Source organism: Coregonus lavaretus (genome assembly GCF_964263955.1).
Source record: "Coregonus lavaretus genome assembly, chromosome: 37".
Lineage (NCBI taxonomy): Eukaryota > Metazoa > Chordata > Actinopteri > Salmoniformes > Salmonidae > Coregonus > Coregonus lavaretus.
In genome coordinates, this window is record NC_140024.1 from 9253774 (window position 1) to 9262305 (window position 8532).

An 8532-nucleotide genomic window follows, 5' to 3' on the forward strand; every position below is an offset into this window, starting at 1 on the left:
AGACTGAGTTGATTGTAACTTTCTAATTAAACTTGTGGAGCATGACCATATGATAAATGACTTCAGTCCATTTGTCTGAGATATTGCATTAAGGTAGAGGGGTGGAACCTGAATGCAGATGTAACTCACCATGAGGAGAGTGAAAAACCCTGGTGATTACCACTAACTGCCTGTAGTGAAGATAGAGGTTTTTCTTTCAGTGAAAGGGAGCTTTCAGTCTCCACAATGTTCTCAGAATCACTGTTGTGTGGCCCCACTCTGAAGTCCTTCCCCATATAAGTCCCACTTCTACCTTTATCTTAAATCTTTGTTGTTATCTAAGGGTGGGCTTAGCATGATTAAATAGATGTGAACAAAATAAATGATGAAGAGGAAACATGGTATACAGGGTTACTAGATCTCCAAATCCTAGAGATAATATATATTGCCTCCTCTAGGCCTCCAGATACACAGCTGCTACAGGTTTCAAGTTGTATTACCAAGACGGCCGCTGGCAAATACCAAACTGATAAGGTTTAGTCTCTTATCTCAGCTTTAGAGAGGGAATAAATCTGATTAACCAGAAACTAAGCAAAATCCACATCTGCTAACAAGGGGCAGTTTTTACGAAGGATATACAGCTGAGGAACTGAATGGTTGAGATCACTAACACATGTCTTTTCATGCCTGTAGATTTCCTTGATCAAAATGGTCCAGCTGGCGTTGCATAGCAACATCAGTCATCAAGGAGCACACAGCACAGTTGTGAACATGACCAATCCTGATATGCAGATGTGTGTCTGGTGTTTTATCAGTATAGATAAATAAGTTATGATTTGTTACAGTACAGTATATGTTAGTGTATATCTAGTGTTGGTGAGGTGTTTAATTATATTTATAAAAGCAATGGTTGAAGTAGTTGTGGTATAGTTGTGATTAAATATAGCGTTTTGGCATTTTCCCTCCAATTTGACACAAGGGTAAGGTTTGCATGTGTTCCTTTCCATAGTCTAGAATAGTGTGTAAGGAACAAGTCAGATATGAGTCATTTATATTCAGGTCACAGTTAGTAGGATTATGTAATAATCTAGTTATTGATTGGGCCCACATCTGTAGAGGAGCCTTCATCTGTACCCAAACTGTGTGCCAGGCCTCTGATGAGTTGCACCCTAGCCAGAGCTGTGACAACCTGGTGCCAATGGGAGAGGGTTCCTTACTGCAGTTCATACAGATGGTCGCTTACTTTACCACCTTATCCCACAATGTGTATCACCTGTGGGATAGCTTTGACCAGGGCATGGGCTCCTATTCTGGATCATAATTCCCAACTGGATCGTCTGTGCTAGACGTGTTGCTCGATATCTCCATCAGGTGATACACACTAGAATTTCATAAAGCAAAGTAATTCATCTACATTATACAATACACTCTGTAAATCATTCCGTCTCATCCTGGTTACAGAAAACCTCTCACAAAAATGATTTATATTCATGAATAGCTATTGTACACTCCTACACATACCAACAATATTTACCCTCAGGAGATTAATGATATGAATTGATTTGTTTCAGAATCAAACCTTCAATTGATTTCTCATGATTTTACAAATGGAAGGGAATTTTCCAAATATGATTATTGTTCCTTATTGATAGAAAACCTACTCATGCACTGTAGTGGAATTAGAAAAAGCTATGGTTTTCTGCTCTGGGACTGAATGGTGCAGCCTGGGACCCCCAACACTGACCCTTCTCACCCATACCTCCTCTTCAACCACTTTACTGGTACTCTGTTGTCATGCCACATTCTGCAGAGTGCATAGGCTACATACAGAAAGCTAAGGGTCTGGTTAAGAAATAGAAAAGGCAACAAAGTGCCTGAAACTTACTGGAGAGAAGTATAGTTCAAGATTTTTTCATGATCTGCATTAATTTGTCTTGATCTGCATCTACCCACTCTGCTTTTGAGCACCGATTCATTACAATCCCAAGCAACCATTTGAGTTGACAATAGGCTACCTACTGGAGAGAGTCCCTTTGACAGACGTGACTACGTCTTACTTGACATGATTAGTCTTACGCTTTAACTACTATGTGATGTACCACTACTTCTTTAATGGATTAGGAGAGGATTTCAGACCATTTTGATTGGATGACAGTGAGCGATCAGATCCTGTCTACTGAGCCGAGAGCACTGCTCCAGCTGCCTGTACTCTCTGTGCAACCCCACCACCACTGCCTCAGGGTGTGATTAGATGTCATTGTGGATAAAAGTACTTGCTGACGGCATCGTGTGCTTGAGCACTTGAGTAAACAATAGCGCTCTGACACTGGGGTCTGATTGCCCATCCCTCCATTGTCAACACATCCCCATGGTAACCTGAAGGCTGTAGTGGTCTCTCACAGACAGTTCTAGTCGATTGTTTTCTAGAAAAGTGTAAGAGTCAAAGATGACCACCATGATGGCTTTGTCCAAACCTTTAGTGTGTTGGCTAGCTGGATTATCATCCACCAACGATAGAGTGTGAGTATGAGTGGGGTAAGGATTTTCATATATTCGAACAAGGACTGCATTGTTCATGAAGATAAGACACTGCTGTAACAGAACAGGATAAGACACTGCTGTAACAGAACAGGATACGACGCTGATGTAACAGAACAGGATAAGACACTGCTGTAACAGGACAGGATAGAGATGCAGGCGTCAGACATCCATAGCTAAAGCTAAGGTTGGGTTATTTTAGATTCACACACATAGATAGGTACAGATAATGAATCATATTGGCTGTCCTTGAACCACAAAGGTTGTGCCTTTGATATAATTGAAAAAGGAGAATGCTGTATCTGTCTTAAAGTTGAAGGACATAATATAGCTCTTGTTTTAATTAACCTAATTATGAGTGGTACTTTTTAAACGGCCATATAGAAATTAGGTTACAATTGGGACTATTGGCCTCCACTTTAGAGACATAAGTTCACAGCAGTAGTATGCAAATGAGGATATCTAGTGGTTTAAAATAAGATATCATACCTTTAGGTTAAATACATGTACATTACATAGGTTAATGAATACTATTCCAAGATAATCCTGCACATTTTCAATCAAGAAATACAGGTAGCCTGAGACATTTAAAAATGTTCAGATAAATATGCAATTGTATTTTACATGAGTCTTTAATCAATATATGAATTAATGGCCTTATTCCACAGACTACCATTATTTGATAAATGTTGTGCAATGCACCATAACTACAGTAAATGCTCTTTAGCGTACTGGTTAGTCAAGATTATCATACATTCAGCCTTATGATATTAAGGGATAATCAATGAGGGGCTATGCGTTCTATGGAAAAAAATGAACCACGTGGAAGGTGTGCTTTATTTTCCAGAGAACGCATATAGCCCCGAGTTGAAGCCAGGTAGAGTCTACTGTAAGGCACTGTTAAGCAAAAAGGTACAGTATATAGGGTCTACTGTGAGGAATTACATAATGACAAAGTTATCATTCATTTTTTTTTAAATGAATAACAGTATCTAATGAAACTCTAGAGTTAATGCTAAAACATCTTATTGTGTATACCTGTATCATAAACTTACAACAGTACCTTATTAACTAATACAGCCACATCTAGTGAAATATATGGAACAAGTTCCACCACATCAGCATGCACAGTGAACCTACTTATTAAGAGTTGAAAAGATATATGTTTTAATTAGCTATACCTCTAGTGAGTTAAGCCTGAGAGACAAAAAAAAATAAGTAAAATGTTAATCAAAGCGACAAAAGAATCCTAATTGTTTTCCTACAGGCTCTCCTGTGTAGGTACTAAAATAATTCTCTGAAGCTTTTTTTATTTTTTTTACTAATCTTACATACTAGGTATTATATTGGCCTACTTACATGCTCCCTTGTCACTTGCTGCCACATATAGTAGCTTTACCTGCTAGTTCCGAATGTGCATGCTTACATGGAACTTAGCAGAAAGTACTTCAGATGTATGTCGGACACAAACTCTCCAACACAGTGCAAGACAAACTTGACAAAATAACAATATCAATAGCTACTTTTCCAACTTTCTGATGCCAACTCAAGTGTTATTTTTTAGTAATACCAATATTGCTGTATTCTAAAGGCCCACAGGACAGTAATCAATAACTGTGACCGAAACAAGTGGAGATAATCATTAACCACATGCAGTGCATAGTTTGATCCCATTTTTACCTTAAAAGCTAAGTTAGGCAGGTAACTTCAATAGCACAACAGTTAACACACATTATTTATTCTGAATTATTCTGAATATTCTGAGTTTATTCTGAATACTTAATTAAATTGGGGAGGCAGGTAGCCTAGTGGTTAAGAGCATTGGGCGAGGAACCGAAAGGTTGCTGGTTCAAATCACTGAGCTGACTAGGTGAAAATGTATCGATGTGCCCTTGAGCAAGACATTTAACCCTAATTGGTCCTGTAAGTCACTCTGGATAAGAGTGTCTTCTAAATGACTGAAATGTAATTAGAATAGTTTGTGTTTTATAAAAAGTCTGTAGGATTATGGCATGAACACTACCTGCTCTTTCAAGAGTCCCAGGTGTTTGGTATGAAACCAGAAAAGGAGACTAACTGTTGAAGCAAAATATGGATTTATTCCCATTTCCTATTTGGGTGAGGGACATGGACCAGAAAAGCAATACGGCCCTGAAGCTTTGTTAGGATCCTGGTGTGAAGTATGGAAGCTAAGCTATTGCTAGTTTCCTCTGATGTGCCATAAATCACCAGGCATGTCCAGCTTATATTTATTTATTTTTCCTCCCACATTTTCCTGCAGTAACTTTTACAGTACGCAACAAAGTTCTACATTTTGAGGTGAAGACTGACACCTGCACGTCAACTGTTGTAGACCAGAAAAGTGTTGGCCGCGAATATACTTTAAAGTCAATATGCATGCTTAGAAGCTTAATTTGTGGTAATTAGATAATTATTTGCAAAAAGGTATTAATTGAGTTCATTGACGTATCAAGACATGACAATTGTTTAACAAGTGGCATAAGAAGTGACATTACTTAACAATTTTTGTTGGAGGATGCAATTACTGGATTTTCTTTTCTAGAAAAATTAGCAATTAACCTTCCTGTGGCCGGTGTGGTGATACGGAACATTTTAGCTAAGCCTATCCCAGCTACGGACAGAAGTGACTTTATGTAGCAGATTGGGAGAACGAACGCCGCAGGTTAGGAGAATTAACGCAGCAGATTAGGATAATTAAAGTAGCAGGTAAGGAGGATGAGGTTAAAGGTTAAGAAAAGGGTTAGGGTTAGGCTTAGCTAAATGCTACAGTTGTCAACAGCTGTTATCCCCGACACGACAACGGCATGCATATGACATGTCACATGCAAAAGAGGGCTAGCATAGCTGGAAGCTAACAATAGCACAGTAGGCCTTAGTCCCGCTGTGGCAATACTTTCCATTGACTGTAAACGATAGCAACACACCTTAACCTAAACGTCCCTTGTCTGAAACGAATGTTGAATACAATTATATTTGAACTTACTTTGCCGATTGTCCATGGGGTTGGTCTGTCAGTGGGTCTAAATTATTATTATTAAACTGACTTCAAAACGCAGGTCTCTCTGTGTGGCAATCAAGATTTGTTTGCTCATGACCTAAGGCACGTGCACAAGATGGAAGTACATGCACACGATGCATGCATACTAACCAAAGTATTGCAGGTGTTTACATGGTTTTGCACATGTGCCAGGTGATACATTTACATTTACATTTCAGTCATTTAGCAGACGCTCTTATCCAGAGCGACTTACAGGAGCAATTAGGGTTAAGTGCCTTGCTCAAGGGCACATCGACAGACACCTAGTCGGCTTGGGGATTAGAACCAGCGACCTTTCGGTTACTGGCACAACGCTCTTAACCACTAAGCTACCTGTCGCCCCATGTAATTAGAATAGATAGAAATGATCAACGGCAGTACCGGCGCTCTAAAAAGTCCGGTAAATAATACTTTCCTGAAGATATTTTGTCACAAATTTCGAGCCACTGAAGGACCAACCGCACAGACAACCGGTAGAGTAAGTTCAAATGTAATTTTATTAAACAGAGGGGGTTGAGAGGGCAGGCCTTTTTAAAGGGTCAGTGCAGTCAAAAAAACGTGATTTTCCTGATTTATGATATTTCCACACTTTGAGGTCAAAATAACACTCTTACATTGTGAAAATTATGATAATGCCCTTTTAGTGTAAGAGCTTTTTGTTAGAAAAAAAGAAAACGCCTGGAATTTCTGCCTTTTCAAATGGGATGGAATTTTTGGCCCACAGCATGATATCACAATCTAATCTGAGTGTTCTGACCAATGACCAGTCATATTTGTTTTTGCATATGTATCCTCCTACTTTGAAAGGGTAAGCCAATCAGGGCTGCGCATGTAAATATATTAACATGTGTATCAACACGCCCACACCATCAGCCTGAGCATTTCAATGGCAAAAGGAGGCTGGGGGAAATAAATGGTTAAAAATATATTTAGTTATTTTCATGATTTATTAGACATACATTGATGATTAAAAAAATACTATTAAAAAGACTGCATTGGGGCTTTAACAGATTCTCAATTGGGCAAAAGTCTGTCCTCTCCGGTTTTGGCTAGATGGAGTACAGCTACAGGTAGAAGTGGCATTACGTAGCATGTTAGGAGAACTAAACCAGAAGGTTAGGATAATTAACGTATCAGGTTATGATAATTAACGTATCAGGTTAGTAGAATTAGGAAAAAGGTTAGGGCTAGCTAAAATGCTACAGTTGTCCCCGACCCAACTTATATAATGGCGCCGGAGAAGATGGCTGCCGTTTTACAGCACTCTAACCAATTGTACTATTATGTGTGTTTTTCCGCGTTATTTGTAATTTATTTTGTACATAATGTTTCTGCCATCATCTCTTATAACCAAAAAGATATTCTGGATATCAGGACAGCGATTACTCACCTCGTATTGGACAAAGATTTTTTCTTCAACGAGGCGGCCGCAAAGGATATCCTACAGACACCCGACAAGGCCCAAATCCCCGTCATTCGCATGAGGAAGAGACGGAGATATTGTGGACGTAGGTCGGGGTGCCTTGTAAGGATCCGACGGCGAGCGAGTAAACTGCCTCTCCCATCAATCCTATTAGCCAATCTTCAATCATTTGAGAATAAATGGGATGACCTAAGATTACGGTTATCCTACCAACGGGACATTAAAAACTGTAATATCTAAAGTTTCACCGAGTCGTGGCTGAACGACGACATGGACAACATACAGCTAGCGGGCTATACGCTACATCGGCAGGATAGAACGGCTGACTCCGATAAGACAAGGGGTGGCGGTCTGTGTATATTTGTAAACAACAGCTGGTGCACAAAATCAAATACTAAGGAAGTCTCGAGGTTTTGCTCGCCTGAGGTAGAGTATCTTATGATAAGCTGTAGACCACACTATTTACCAAGAGAGTTTTCATCTATATTTTTCATAGCTGTCTATTTACCACCACAAACCAATGCTGGCATTAAGATTGCACTGAATGAGCTGTATAAGGCCATAAGTCAACAAGAAAACGCTCATCCAGAGGCAGCGCTCCTAGTGGCCGGGGACTTTAATGCAGGGAAACTTAAATCCATTTTACCTAATTTCTACCAGCATGTTAAATGTGCAACCAGAGGAAAAAAAAACTCTAGGCCACCTTTACTCCACACACAGAGACGCAAACTAAGCTCTCCCTCGCCCTCCATTTGGCAAATCTGACCATAGCTCTATCCTCCTGATTCCTGCTTATAAGCAAAAACTAAAGCAGGAAGCACCAGTGACTCGATTAATAAAAAAGTGGTCAGATGACGCAGATGCTAAGCTACAGGACTGTTTTGCTAGCACAGACTGGAACATGTTACGGGATTCTTCAGATAGCATTGAGGAGTACACCACATCAGTCACTGGCTTCATCAATAAGTGCATCGATGATGTCGTCCCCACAGTGACTATACGTACATACCCCAACCAAAAGCCATGGATTACAGGAAACATCCCCACTGAGCTAAAGGGTAGAGCTGCCGCTTTCAAGGAGCGGGAGCAGTAACTTTTACAGTACGCAACAAAGTTCTACATTTTGAGGTGAAGACTGACACCTGCACGTCAACTGTTGTAGACCAGAAAAGTGTTGGCCGCGAATATACTTTAAAGTCAATATGCATGCTTAGAAGCTTAATTTGTGGTAATTAGATAATTATTTGCAAAAAGGTATTAATTGAGTTCATTGACGTATCAAGAATTGACAATTGTTTAACAAGTGGCATAAGAAGTGACATTACTTAACAATTTTTGTTGGAGGATGCAATTACTGGATTTTCTTTTCTAGAAAAATTAGCAATTAACCTTCCTGTGGCCGGTGTGGTGATACGGAACATTTTAGCTAAGCCTATCCCAGCTACGGACAGAAGTGACTTTATGTAGCAGATTGGGAGAACTAACGCCGCAGGTTAGGAGAATTAATGCAGCAGATTAGGATAATTAAAGTAGC